This window comes from Patiria miniata, unplaced genomic scaffold (assembly GCF_015706575.1).
Source record: "Patiria miniata isolate m_02_andy unplaced genomic scaffold, ASM1570657v1 HiC_scaffold_13, whole genome shotgun sequence".
NCBI lineage: Eukaryota > Metazoa > Echinodermata > Asteroidea > Valvatida > Asterinidae > Patiria > Patiria miniata.
In genome coordinates, this window is record NW_024037051.1 from 4894510 (window position 1) to 4909922 (window position 15413).

At 38.5% G+C, this 15413-nt stretch overlaps 1 protein-coding gene across 3 annotated transcripts in view; it reads left to right on the forward strand.

Annotated features, from left to right (window-relative positions):
* Nucleotides 1–916: 916 nt before the first annotated feature.
* The window catches only part of LOC119720745 (forkhead box protein N3-like), a 53364-nt gene continuing 38867 nt past the window's right edge, over nucleotides 917–15413 (forward strand). The window contains exon 1 of one of the 3 annotated variants that reach the window (XM_038190593.1): nucleotides 917–1692. The gene's annotated coding sequence lies outside the window, so the exon portion shown is untranslated. Of the gene's footprint in view, nucleotides 1693–8074; nucleotides 8601–15211; nucleotides 15312–15413 lie in introns of those variants that run through there. The other 2 variants (XM_038190579.1, XM_038190586.1) reach the window with 2 other exon arrangements.

A 15413-nucleotide genomic window follows, 5' to 3' on the forward strand; every position in this document is an offset into this window, starting at 1 on the left:
TCTGCAGCAATAGTTTCTTTTATGAGAGAAGTGTCTGCAAACAGAATGCATTTTTTGCAGCTATTGATGTAGTGAATAATAATAAAAAACGAGTTGCAGAATGGTACATTTACATGGGTATGGGTTATTGTAAAATTGAAACTTTCTAATACAAGTACACAAGTACGGTACATTGAACAAGTTTACAGCCACATTGGTGCAATGCAACTTGTCGTGCTTAAAAGCTTTTACAGTTATAGGCCTATTTGTTTATATACCTACATGTATGTTTCAGTTTCCATTTGGCTAAGCACGGTTTTCATAATTATACAGAATAACTACGCCGATAAATATTTTAGCATGATATGATGCAAAGATATATTGTTGTGTGTGGAGGGATGATTCAGGAGTTGAAACAAACCCTTTATCATATGTGGGTATATGTACTTTGAATGGCCCTACTTGTAGCTGTAGTTTTGAGGGTTTGTTATTCACTTCTTTTTTTGGGGGGGGGGGGGGTGGAGAGGACAAAGTAAAACAAATTTTTATTAACCATGCCAATATGTGAAAAAGTTTTAAATAGTTCGAACTATACAAATGTTCAATTTGACACTTTCCATTGTGCCCCACTATGTCTGCTGTTAAGTCTGAAATTAAGGTGGTGTTTTGGGGTGTTTTTTTTTTAGGGGGGGGGGAGAAAAAAAAAGCGGTAAATTTGGTAGATGTACACATACATCCAACATGATGCAGGTCTGTTAATCTGTGTATTTGCTTGAGTATGTACCGTATACGTGTGTGCAGGGCCTAGGCCTACATGTACTGCCAGTAATATTCATAATAGGGCTTAAGCTGGCTATTTTGTGCAGGTAGACAAGTGCTCTTGTTTAAGAAGTCCTAGAGACTGCACATCAGCAAGATGCTGATAATTGTAAGTTGGTGTGATTGAACCACTCATTGGTTGAGACTGACGCTGTCACTGCATGTCATTGTTGCGTGCTTGTCACACTTGACGCAACCGTACGGGCCACTCACATTCCCAGCTCTCTCTCACTCTCACTGGCTCTGAATGGTTGCCAAGGACGTGTTTGCAGGTTGCCATGGTAAAACCTAATTAGCATCTCCTCGCTCTATTCTTGGGAGAGAGGAGAGCAGAGAAAAAGCTCCAGCCAAGATTTCTAGCCTCTGGCAGAGCAGTGGGCCTGGTCGGGGGTATTTGGGATGCGAGGCAGTGGCGTCGATGAGACAAGCTTGGTTGTCATGGCTCTGCGTGCGTGGATGCCTGGTTGTAGACTGATGAAGGGTAGACCTGCACAAGACAGTGAGAGCTGAAATCATTAATCCTATCACGATGCAATGACCTTTACATGATTGGGCCCGGTATCCATCCTGTGGTTTGATGCTGCTGGGATTTTTTTTTTTTTCATCCGGTACATTTTTGGAACATGTAATGGCCTTGGTGATTGAATCTCATTGATCCAGTTCATCAAACCAGCTGCACTGATTCCCATTCATCCTCGCACATTGGAAGAAGAGGACAGATTTTTTTTATGCCGGACCTCTGACAAACTGAAATTATTCTAATGTTTGTACGTGGATACCGTCGTACAACAGTACAGTGTGTTCTCCAACTAGTACTGCTTATGTTGAACAAGGAGCCAAACCTACAATTTGCCACTTGAGCAATGGAGGAGACTGCAGCTTCATTGCCTCAAGGTAAATGTATAAATCTGATTTTGGTCCGAGCAGAGTGGATTGGGCCAAGCCGTTTTCCCTTTAATGCGAGGTCTCCAGCTAATTGTAATCCAATATGTGTGTATATTGATGTGAGTAGTACACTTCACACTTAACATGTATAATTAATTCATAACTGGAAGATATGCAATCGCTCGGCCACAGTGCAATCCACGCAAGAGAAATAGACGCTTTACCATATTGATGAACAAAGTACAATTTTATCCTGATAACAGTATCATGTGCATCAATACATTATCAGTCTTTAAAGATGTTGCTTTCAATTCAAACATCATAGTTTTATTGTCTTCAATGACGTTTGTGCACACCATTAAGCAGTTTTAATGGACTTGTTTATCACGTTATGTACGTGAACCTGTACCTACATGAACATATTCAGTGACAAACTAAAGTCACTTTTTTGAAAATGTTTAGTATTTTTTTTATTCATTTAGAGCAAATATTGGACATGCTGAACATTGCAACAAAGTGAAGAGCTCAAATAAGGCTTGCTAAATTTGCAGTTGCCAAAGAAAATGATTTTTCGCAGCAAAAACATACGTACGAAATCCAAATTGTTAATTTGATTCCTTTTTTTTCAATAAAGTAATGGTATTTGATTTGTCACTCTGTCCTGATGATTCTGCAATGTAAGCTGTAAAGGTTCCATGCGATGAATTTTTCTGAGGAACACATTTTTGTGCAACTTTGTACTTGCTCTTAAATGTGCCGGTGTGAAAACTATCCCTTTTTGGTTAATTTTATTGAAAAGTGCACTTCTTTAAACATTCAACATTTTCCATGCTTTTCCCGAACAACTGAATGTGTTGTTGCTGTGATGTCATTTAGGGAGACACTGTTCACTTTAGGGGTTTTCTGTTCAAATTGTGAACCCAAAATTTGCTCATTGATAACATTTGTGAGAAAACTTTGCTCATTGGCTTACTGCCATGTACATGTACTTACACAACTATAAAGAATCTAAAACGAAAAGAAAATTTATGACAGCAGCATATCCACAATTGTAGCAAATTTTTGTGCTTAATTAAACATTGAGGTTCTGCCCAGAATGACATCATGATTTTGCTCATGGATGTAACAAACTGCACAGCCACTTATGGAGGGCCAATTGCCATACTGATCCACAGAAACAACATCATGTGAACATTCCTCATTGATGTAAGTTAATGCCAAAACTTTATAATTACATGTACTCGTAAATGTCACTTTCATTGTTTTAATGTCCATGAGTTGACATTTTGTCCATGTCGGGTGCTTGCTGTTGTTACATCAATTATCCACATGAATTGTGGCCATTTTGTACGTCAAAGGTGGCACAGATCTGCAGAATTTTACGTAATTACACTTGTGACGAAAGCGTCCATATGAAAGTAAAAATGTGGCTTACATTGATGCACGTACATATTTTATTTATAATTTTTCTAGGAAGTGTTGTGACTGCTAACTTATTGTGCTCTTTATTTTTGCAGGGGATTATCTGCAGTGAACACTCCCTGACCATTCACCCTTCACTTTCAGTGCTATTTTTGTCGACCTAATTTTTTTCTGAATAATCCATTCATCAAGAGGATCTTAGTCTCTCCCATGCGTCATCGGCAGATTTGTTTGTTTGTTGGTTCAATTTTTCCTTGAAGACACTTTAGTGTACTATTTGACCAAATTATCTCATGAACTGTAGACTTAAGGAGCATGTATATCAATGGATTGGGATGGTATGTGAAGGAGAATAGATTAGCTCTGGGTGATATGGATGTTGACATACACTTAAATCTTTATGCACCGGTATGCATAAAGTATGTACATTGTGTACTAATGTTTTTACTGAGCAATATTTCTGCTCACTGTGTGTTGTACCATGCATATTTTATTTTTATTAAGTACCGGGTACATGTCATAAAAATAAAATGTATTTGCAAAACTACTTCAAATGGGAATTCTGTTTTACTCACTTGAACAAATATGAGGAATGCACCGAAGTTTCTGTAAATTTCAGATTTAACAGTGACTCTGATAAAAAAAATTGCAGGGGGAGGGAGAAAAAAGAATCCCTCCTAAACAAGGCTGATTTAACAGAAAAGCAAGTATCTCTGCAGATCGCTACTTGATTCTTGTATTACGGAAACGTAGCAAAACAAAAATACGACAAGAATTTTGCTGTCCCGATTGCAACGTTAGTCATCAAGAGACCGAGGGCCATTGATTGTTGCAGCAGGAGCAGGAATACCTAAGTGTGTGAGGCAACTCTGATTAAGCAAAGGCATTTGATGCATGCTGTTGAATACGAGGCATAGTGCAGTTGTATTGATTGGGGTGGGAGGGGATAAAGCAGAGTAGAGGGAAAGATGTAGGCCAAGTTTAAATGTATTCTGTTGTTGGTTGGACGGAAGACGGATTGTCTGTAGCCTCAGCGTGTTGATGAGGGTGGGTGGTCAATCAGGGTGACTCATTAAAGGGCAGCTGCAGTCCGCAACGTGCTAAATTTGGATCCTGTAAGGATGATAGGAGGTAATCTACAAAGGTATCATGGGATAGGTGCAAGAGGGAAACCAACAGTGATAATGTGTACAATTTAATTTCTAGATTATAAAACTACCGTATCTTTCTAAAAAACTCATGTACGAGTTGTTTTGAAATGGGCAATATTGAGGAAATGGCAAATTGGCTTCTGTTAGCGGTTTAATTTAATTCTTGCAAGACGAAGACAAAATACTTTGTCAGGTCTTCGTATGACAAGGGTAATCATCAGAAATAAAATGAAAAAATGTTTAGACTTTAAATGAAAAAGTAAGCATTAAATATATTAAGTAAATAATTTAAAAATGTAATTGAGGTGCTATTTACAAACAGGTTGAAATAATATGAATATACGTGTAAATTAAAACTTGAGGTTCCTGCCAAAACTGTTCTTGGGCCGCCATCTTGGCATTTGCCTGGAGTAAACCAAATAAAGTAATGAAAATATAATCTAACAAATCAAACAACATCAAATTTAAATTAATTGAATTAGGGGCTAAAAGGAAAGTGAGAATAAAGTATAACCTGAAACTACAAAATGTATTGGTGTCAGATTTTAGACTTTGAAATCCACACATCAGTGATCTTAGTCTTCAGGGCAAAAAAACTCTCTCTCTAATTTCTTATTTTACACGAAGAAATCTCGTATCAACATGATAAACTTACACTTAGATTAAATTAAAGTTATTAAAGTTAAATTAGAAATGAAAACATATTAAATAGTCATGACCTGCAAGATGAAAACAGAAAAAACCAATGTCTTCCTATGGCATGGGTAATGACGAAGCACAAACATATTTTAACAAGGCAGAACAGCCGTGGGTGCTACACAGAAGGTGTCTTGCGTAATATGTCAACAGAAAAGAATTAAACTTGACTTACATTTAAAGCTATACACTTGTCACAACTAACTCTCAATTTTACCAAATTTGTACATTTGGACATGGTCTTTCGATGTGAATAACTAACTGCCAGGAAAATAGCACATTAAAGAAAACTAATACTAATCTATTTTTCAAGGTGAAACTTGAAAATAACACAGGGAACGCAACTTTAACGTGCCTGCTAAAGGGCATTAGCAAATGTTTTGCACATTTTCTAATCCCTCGCCTGTCCCTTCCCCACATAAACACACAAAAATAGACAAGTTCTGCCTTCAATACAGAATGAAAAGATTACCTTTTCATATGCATGTACATCAAGCATACGTGAACTTCATAATATTCGTGTCATAAAGTAAAGTTCTTACAAACTTTCTGCAGTTTCAAGACATACGTCAAACACTTGAGAAACAACAGATCACTTTCCCACATGGATATCAAACTACAGATGTACATGTATACTGCGGTAGTTGATACTGCAGTTGAGGCTCTTTCCTCTCCTTTCAAATCAACACGTTATTTTCTCCCATACTCGAAGGTACGTGTTTGCTGGTGCTCGTGGCAATTCATGGGAATCCAATCAGCAAACATGTCTGGGAAACACTTCAGTCAGTTTTTTCTGTACTCTCTCGAAGTTGGGAAATCATGTCTCCTGTTTGTCCGTGTACATTGCATACTGTGCTGGCGCGCTGCGTCCAGTCTGCGTTGTTTTGAAGGCAGCTAGACAACAAACTATCCGGTTTTTTTCTGCTTCCTTGACCTGCGGGCCATCCTCCAATGATTTGATAGAGTTTTTCTGCCATGGAAGTTCTTAGTCTCAGGCGAGCGTGTCCGATTTCTCTGCTCAGTAATTTGTCTCCATTGGAAATATTGGAGTTGGTGCGTACAGCATGTGTATATCTTTCAGCATTGTCTCGCGACCGGTACCCTGACATCTTTCCTCGTGATGCATTCCTGCCTATGGCGTTTTGAAAACTTGGGTTACCAACCCTCTCCTCTGGACAGTGTACTCAGTTTTCTCTTCATTTCCCTGTCCCCTGCAATTGAATTTGAATTTGTGTCTTGAGATGCAGTCCTGTTGAGTCATACCTGGTCATCTGTTTTGTAGAACTTCTGTTTACTTTTCTGTAACTGATCTTTACAGATTCATGTCTGGGTGTGAACTGTAAGGATCTGTTGTTTCAATTGACCTACAAAATCTAGTAAATTAAATTTTAAGATAGGATGCATCTTTTGCAGTTTATCCCTTGAAACTTTCCAAATTCAATGAATTTGTAAACAAATGTTTCACCAGTGAAACAGCTGAAAACTTATTGAAGTTTGTCCATGACTGTAATGTAGGACTTGAGAACAGGTTTGTAATGGTTGTTCTTTGTTGTCAATGGCAATGTGTATTTCTACACATGAGAAATGCAGGTTAAACAGAGAAGAGAAGTCAACCAGAGTGTGTTGAGTTTTGACTACTTTGCCTGAACTGCAAGTAGCGAGTACATATGGAAGCAAACGAGCTAGGAAGCAACTTCTACCACTCCAAATTGATTGTTGATATCATAATACAGTTCTGATCGTCGAAAGTCATTCATTCAGAACTTTTTGTAGCAACTCCTGCTCAGTTTACATAATCCACTTAACATCATCTATTTTCCCCATCCCCTATTTTTAACCATTTTTAATTTTGAAAAAAAAATAAACAATTTTAATAATAGGGAACAATATATAACTTAAGCTAGACTACTCACTTCTATTATGACCAGTGTAGTACACTGAGTGTATGTAGTGCCTACTTGTTAGCGTGATTTTTTAGTTCTTTGCCAGAGGGCTGTGATGTGCGGGGCTCCAATGAGTCGACACTGAATATGGCTGAAGTGACCTTTTGGAATGTATTGTTGGAACTTACCAAACATGGATCCAAAAAGTCTTAAATGTTCTTTTTGGGACAACTGCACATAATGGTTTGCAAATGTCAGACATTCCAAGAATTAGACAGTTAGGCACCAGTGTATTTCACATTTTTGAGCCAAATATATGTAATAAGATTGCAGACATTTGGGGTTTCTTGTGTGATGTCAATTTGTACACAAAGTTTTCATTTTGTACAGGTAACAAGTTTGCTTTCTGGGCGCAATGAAAACATCCCTCATTACCCTAATATACGCACATATTTAAAATGGAATATGGACTTCAACTTATAGTTTTTGCTCTGTAACATGATTAACATGTCACCATGGTTTTGAAACTAATTTTTGATTGAAAGTCACGTGGTTGATTCCATGTATGTATATGTACATGTATCACCATGGTTACAACTTACATTAAAGAAAATGATTTTGGACTTTTGTACGCCACAAAAGATACATTAAAAGGCATTGTATTGTTTCAGCTGTTTTTAATCAATGATGAAAATGATAAGGATTCCTAAGTAGCAATATTTGTTACTGCAGTTGACGTTTGTTTGCCTACATGTAAATTTGATAAATATTGACATATTTGTAATCGGTTCACTTTGCTGGCATTTCTAATTCCAACATTGTACATTCCTAATACACCACACACGTGTACAATGTAACAGTGCATGCAGTTTACATTTCTGTTATTCTCTTTCACTTTTCCTTCATCTGCATACATGTATCTGTAATTAGTTAAACTGTGAGTAAATGGAAATGCAAGTTACATGTACATCCACACAGTGATCTCTCTTGGGCAATTGTATCTTTTTAACATATCCCCATAGCAACGACAAAGCCAGGAAAAGTTGCAGGTACCGTACGGTACATGTACAATGCATTGGGTTTATGAAAACAGGAGATACATGTAATTGGTCCATGTGTAGATTGTGCAGATGCAGTGCTGATTGGTTGGCTGAAATTTATTGTTCTCAGTTTTGGTTGGGTAATTTGCATAAGTGAATTAGCAGGATCCTGCCTTTAAAAACCCACTTCCTCTCTCTTGATCATGTCTGTGATAAGTTACATGCGTACATTCCCACTGTGTGTCTGTGCTCACTTTGTGGTCTCCACAGTCTGTACAGTGCACTGTGGTCGATCCCTCTCTTGAGGTACTGCACTTCCATTAGGCGTGGGTAATTGCAGTATCACCTAGGCAACAAGTTGGCCAATCAGTGGGCCGGTTTCATCGGCACTGTCATACTTTGATGAGTCAAGTCTCCAGCCGGGGATTTCTGGCCGCACAGGAGAAGGAAGCGTCCCAACACAGATAATTTGTGTGATAGTCATATGCCTGAACTCCGATGAAACAAGCACACATGCACTCATGATGTATATGATGTAGGCCAAGTGAAAATGCAAGCCCCGAGCAGACAATAATGGATATACATACATTCTTGGCAAATAGCATGGCTGTGGTCCCGCTGTGGTGTACATGTACTTAAGGAGGCTGTTTTCAGGAATACTCTCTTGCTGTAATTTGTGAGAGTTTGATCTTGGTGGGCCATGGCTCGTCACATCCACAGCTGCTGTAAGTACGTGTGTTGTATACCGGTATAAGTCATTACTTGAACCTGACCATTCAAAAGAGTCCATAAAATTTAACTTTTTTTTTAGTTTGGTAATGCGAGTGAGTGAGTACATGTACGGGGTATGTGTACATGTTTGTTTTGTCAAGTGCTGTTTTTTGTTATACATTGTAAAGTTGACTGAAATGCTTTTAAATTACAAGAACTTGTGCAAAAACTGTCCAGGTGTATATCTTTTTGTTTGTTTACAGGAAATACGAGTAAGATATCTTCAAACAACGGGCAGAGCATACTGTCCGAAACGTTGAGTTTCCCTCGGTTCTTTTCAGAGCCTCACAAACTCACAAAAGAGATTTGTCACATTTGGTGCTACCGTAAATCTTTATCTTATTGCAAAACTTCAAATCTTAATGTAGGGCCTACATGTTCATAATATCTTGCTTGTTTGGTTTCAAAGGGCCTGAACATTAATAAAAAGTTCTTTACTGTATTGTGTTTCCCATGTTGTTTTTCCATTTAAATTTTATAAATGCAAATTGTTTTGTACAGGTTTTGTACAGGTCTGTACCGTACTTTGCACGACTTTGCTGTATTTTATTACACTTGTACATTGGCTTTTTATTCATTTTGAACATGTACAATTGGACATTTCTATGTAATGTACATGAACATTGTCTACAGCTCTAACTCAATAACACAACATTGCTGGTATGCCTAAATTGTGCACAGCAAATCCTGAGTAGGTGTGCATTTAACCATGGAGCTACAGCCCTCATATCTTGATGTAGGTATACATGTAGACAAAACAGATGGAGTACCAGCATGTTGAAATTCCATGAACCATATTTAGAAACTAGTCTTATAAACAAAGGCCCATTGCTCAGAATACAGAACAGAACAGCACGAGTGAAGTCTACACACGAGTGGAGTCTACACACGTACAAATGTATACATTGGGTAGTGTACAGTAGCATAATGTTTGTCTAGATGCAACGTGTAGTCAGACACATATTTGACAAAGCTAACGGTATCAGAAAAAAAAAAGAATTAAAGAAAAAAAATACAGACTTTGGGCCCGTTGCTGTAAGTATATGCACAGAAGAGGATCATCTGGTATTTAAACCATCGGCGTAGATTATTTGGTAAACACGCTTACATCGTCTATGTGCTACATACCATACGTGTATCAGGAAAAATATATTCCCCATTTTTTATATGCTTTCTACGTGTAGTTTGATCATTTTACATGATCAGATTTGAAGAAAAATGACATAAGTACATCAAAAGTCTGGCCTACATGTAAATTATACAGTTGTTACCTGACGCCCTAGGGTCTAAAATAATGCTTAACTCTAAACCCAATGTGTCTGGTAAATCAGAAGTTCTAGTTCATAATGAAAGTGGGGTCAATCACAAACCCGATTTCCAAGAGTAGACCCATAAAGTAGTGACAAGGGAGTTCTTCTTACCCTGAAGATCTTTGGTTGGTTTGGTTTGCTTAAGTTATGTTGCTTCAGTCTGAGTACTTAAAGTAATTACTTCAGTATGAGGCTTTACAGCCCTCTGGAGGTGCCTAAGTCAGCTCTAGTCATTTCCCCGGGGATCTCCGGCTAAAAATAAGATGATTATCTCATTTCTTAAATGTGAGAAAATAATTATATCACCACTGTATCACCAGGGTCCCTTGAGATATTTGCAAGCAGATCAGTTTGATGCACTGCCCTCACCTCATCCTGTTTTCTTCCATTCAAACTTGGACAGCAATTTAAAGAAAGTGGTCATCAGTTTATTTTTCCCCTATACATTTAGTTACATGGAATTTCCATTTGAAATGGCTTTCCCCTACATGTACCGGTAGCTCTGCTCCAAATGTTTCTCTGGGGACACTGGTGCAAGTTTGATCATGCAAAATTTTGCCAAAAACAGTTCACAAACTTGGTAAGTTCAAGACAATAACACAATTAAACAACTCAGGACTAAAGTTCTCTTTTGTTCACTCTTGTTGGATTTATGTGGTATCAGCAGCATTTTGTGTTGGAAACACATTAGTTGTGGGAACTACATTTTATGTGAACACATATTTTGATAAATTGTTCAATATTCTTGCAAAACTTGCAGTGTTGTACATGTATATTATCAAAGCAGTCCCACATCGTTTGTTTCTGATTGTGGCTGACATCTGGTCATTGATCTTTTAAGATTGATTTGCCATTAGAACGCACAATTTATATCAATGGGTATATTTAATTTCAAAAATGAAATTCTGCATGATATGGTTTGTAAATGGCTGGAGCAGTTTATAGACCAGCTTGTATCGGTATGTTTGCTGACATATTAATGCTGATATCGTCTGCAATCAGTGCAATGTTCACACATTATACACGTACCTCATTCAATTTGCCATCCACAGTGGATAAATATTTCAATAAATGTATGTAGATTGTACAATGTGTGCACGCATTTGCCATTTATTACCTGTATTGCAACCGTGTACAAGTATTACAACTCGAGTATTAATTTGTCTACTGTCATGGGATATCACATGGAACCATGTACCTTTTCCAGACAACAACAACATGTGTTGGATATCCTGTTATGATAATTTAAACAGAAATATGAACCAAGAGGTTTGGGTCCAGAAAGATCATTTTAGATCAAAAAGAAACACATCAGGAGCTTGGAAACAGGAGGAAATGATATCAGCAGCAAGTGCCCCAGGAGCGCTGAATGTGAGACTGCTTGAAATCCTGCAGTTGATCGGACAAAAGGGAGGAATGATCCCAGAAAATATGCCGAGCTGGCAAGCCACATGGCCCTGAACTGAAGCTTAATGTTACCATGGCAACAGATGCTTTCTCCAGACTGAGCCTTAATGCCAGCTAGACAGCCTTTCCCCTTAGCCATTTCCTGGTGTGGGACGCTCTGTCCTAAACAGGATTAGATTGTAGGGATGTGGCCATTTGCTAAATTAAAAAGGATTGTCGGCCTGCGTAATTATTGCCTTAAATCGTATTCGCTTTTGATTCATTAGTGCTGTGGAGATGGTTAGGGTATGGTGCCCAGTGTCCTCCGCGGCAAGCCTGCCCCGCATAATGTATACACAGATTATTGGATCTTGGCAGTGATTAATTTTCTTCTGTGCAAACAGGAAGCCAGCCTAATTGGATTTTGTGTTGACAACTCTTGCAGTTAGAAACAGCTTGTTAAACCTGGAGGACAATTACAAAAAGTCACATAGCCTGCACCCTGATCAGCAGGAAATAAGGGGGCAGTGCGAACATGTATACATTGTACTGTGATATTGTAACCCTGTTGGTCACTTCAATAACCTACTCTACACTTCAAGTACAGTGTATGTGGGGAGACACAACAAAAACTACATGTTGTATTCTTGCTGCGTTAAGAAATTAGGATGCATTGGGCTTACATGTATTATGCACTGGCAAATTCTTATTGAAATCCTATTTAATCCAACAGTAGGCAATTGTTTATCAATCCTCTTTTAAGTGTGAGGATGTTGCACAGTATTAGGTACTGTCTGGCAACAGGATCCTATATAGCAAGAGTTTCAAAGAGCCTTTCATTTGCAAAAAACGAACAACTTCACATTGACTTTGTCACTTCCCATCTTTTAATTTAAATAAAGAGGGCTCGGGCTGCAATGTTTTCTCCCTGTTTTTCATCCCCTGATTTGGAAAGCTGGTGATAATGGCTGATTTCCTTGCTGTCTGGATGTAGGGCCTACATGCTGGAGACGGAGCTGATGCGGATGTATTTCTGGACGAGGCGAATTGGATGGATCGGTTGTTATGACATGGTCTGCTTGCTATGAAACATCTGTCTCGCTGACATCTCGTCATGCTCCCGTATTCCTCTTAATTTCCTGTGCTTTATTGGGAATCAGATGACACATAATACATGTATGTACATCTACATGTTGTATATCATGGCCCATACCAATTTAGCTCTACATGCAAATGTGCTAGTAGTTTATGTGATTTAAGGGGGGGGGGGAGAGATTTATCACCCTTGTAGTAATAACAGGGTTGATCTGGGCGGCAGTGCTTAATTAAAAAAGCTCAGAAAGTTAATATTCTTTGCAAATGTGTCTGGTACTGTACATGTACATGTGTGTTCAATGTACGTGTATGTTGTACATGAACTGTAATTTGTAAATGCAGTATGCAGGCCACCGACTTTTGTGCAGAATGCACTGAATACATTGAAGGTCTGTCTGCCTTGTACTAGACATTGAGGATCCGTAAAATAGCCAAAAGAACCATTCATGGACTTTGTGTAGTTCATTTTTGTACACAGCAAATTCAGCTGCAGGATATTCCCATTAGTCCCATTACCCGTAGAACTACATGTAGTAGGCTGTTCACCAGCCATGGTGAAAGAGGTATAAAATATTCTAAGATTTCTCCTTCAACTTATTTCCACTTTCCCTTGCTTCTGACAAGTGTTTAAAAATATTATTTACTCCATTCTTTCCTCTACACAAATTGTGGTTCAAATGTACTTAAGCCTTTATTAATGTGTACGCAAAAAACATGTAGGTGGCTAAGGTGTGTACATGTACATCAATTGCATCCCCCCTCCAACTTGGCATCTAGCTCCACATACCACCGTCATTGTAGTTGGGGTGTTTCAGTTTATTGCATGAGTTTCAAATTTGACCATTCCTGCATGGAGGGGGATACTTGTTGGTGTCAGTATTTGGTTATTATTTGCAGCAAATTTGGCAGTTTGCCCGTTTTTGTTCACTAAGGACAAGGCCATTCATAACCACAGGTGCCAGTGATGTCATTTAAGGCGTCCAGTTTACAATTACACTTGGTTTGTTGACAGTACACTCCACTTTGTTGTTGTTGGGTGTTGCAATCTTTTTTTAGTCTCCAGCCATTTCTTTCAGACAGATGTACCGGTAAAATTGCGCGGTCTCCAAAATTAAACCCTGATGATTTTCTACCAAGCCAAACCATGTGACTATTCTGAGCATAAGGGGGAGCAGTTGCTCAGGGCTCTGCAATAACAGTGCACTTGGAATTGCAATTTGCGAATATTAATAAAAAGAAACTGCTTTTGCAGATGTCAGTCACACACTGCCCGCAATTCACAACCAGTGCTGCATTGAGCAGGCCAAGGCTCCCGTCCCACGCTGATGTTACCATGGCAACTTATGCTACCCGTTGATGCATTATTAAGCTTCTCCCCATCTGGAACTCTTTTCTTTCTTTTCTTTGTGTACATTGTATTTGCAGTGCTCCGGTTCGCTGGCGTCAGTTCTTCAATCCGGAGTTGTTTTCAATCCACCCACTATTTTTTTTTTGGTTGAGGTGTGGGCAAATCTTTTGTCAGCCAACAGTTGCATTGGCAACTATTCACATGTTGATTTCTGATAAAAGCTGTTTCCATGGTAACCCCGGCAGGCGTGCAGCTAAGTGGAGTGTTTTGCTTTGATTCAGGCTGCCTTTGCTGTGTATTGCTTTGCCTTTGTTGGGTCTGCGCTAGCAGAAATCTGTGCTATACCGGTACATGTAAATGCAGAACAGGATGATTTGCTAACAGTCAGAGTTAAAGCAACATTACTTCCTGTTATGGGAAATGTTTGTACTTAATTTGTTGTTTTTGGAAATGTAATGTACTCAGTTCCTGTCTTGAAACAGAAAGACATAAACTGTAGTCGTCATAGAAACTACAGGTACATGTACTTTTGAGTTTGAATTTTAAGGGGAATTTGTGTGTGTGTGTTGTATGTTGGATGCATTCAGTGTATGAATGTTACCGGTATATGTTGGATGCAATCACTGTATGAATAAATAAACAAAAATGCCAAAAAACAAATAAGTCTTACAGGATGTACTACAAAATGGACGTAGTGCAGTGAATGGATGAAATATAAAAACCATACACAAACACATGTACATTTAGTGGTTTTTTTTGGTTGATAAAACTTCAAATAAGGACAAGTTGAAAAATAAAAACTACCACACTGCTTCGTTTGTGGTTGTAGACATGTATAATTGTTTGGAGTGTGAACATCAAGTTTCACCAAATTGTCAGAATTTAATAACTGAGAATCCACAGTAATAAATCGTATTCAGTTTGTCAGCTTCTCGCTGGCAATTGGATAATGGAAATTGTGTACGTCATACTTTTCCGAATTAATAAAAAGTGTGGTTTCTTTGTTGTTTGCGTGCGACAAGCGTGGCCCTGCACCCTCAAGGTAACTTGAGGAATTTAGGAATCACAAAGGAGGGAATGCAACGAAAAAGTGCATCAAGGGGAGCGCGTGTAATACTTTTTGAATGGACTCTCAATTCCAAGCGTGGGCTGGCATTGTCAGGACTTGGTATTTTTTTAACCTGTTGCATGCAAAACCCAAACAGGTAAGGCCAGCCGTGCATGAAGCGACCTTGTTGCTTTCTATACCCGCTTGATACCTTGGCCCTCAAAGGGCTAAATATGAATCATTGTTTGGGGATCTCAACCAAACTTCCCCAAGGAAAAAAATCAGTGACCGTTAATTTCAAATGAGGCCCATTGATATTCCAAGCAGGTATTCACATGTAAATCTGGTGGTGACTGGCACAGAACACGCAACAAGAAAAAGACATTGCAGTGGTGGTTCAGTCTCGCTTAAGTTTTGGCTGGCATTACACTGAATTTAAGAAAACAAAAAGAATATGGTCTTCTTTTCAAGATGGCAGGTTTGTATTGGCAGGAATTAAGTTTCACGGGAAATTTGCAACTTCCAATATCTCTTTTAGTACTTTATCTTGTAAGTTTGCAAGTTTTGATCTGGTGGTTTT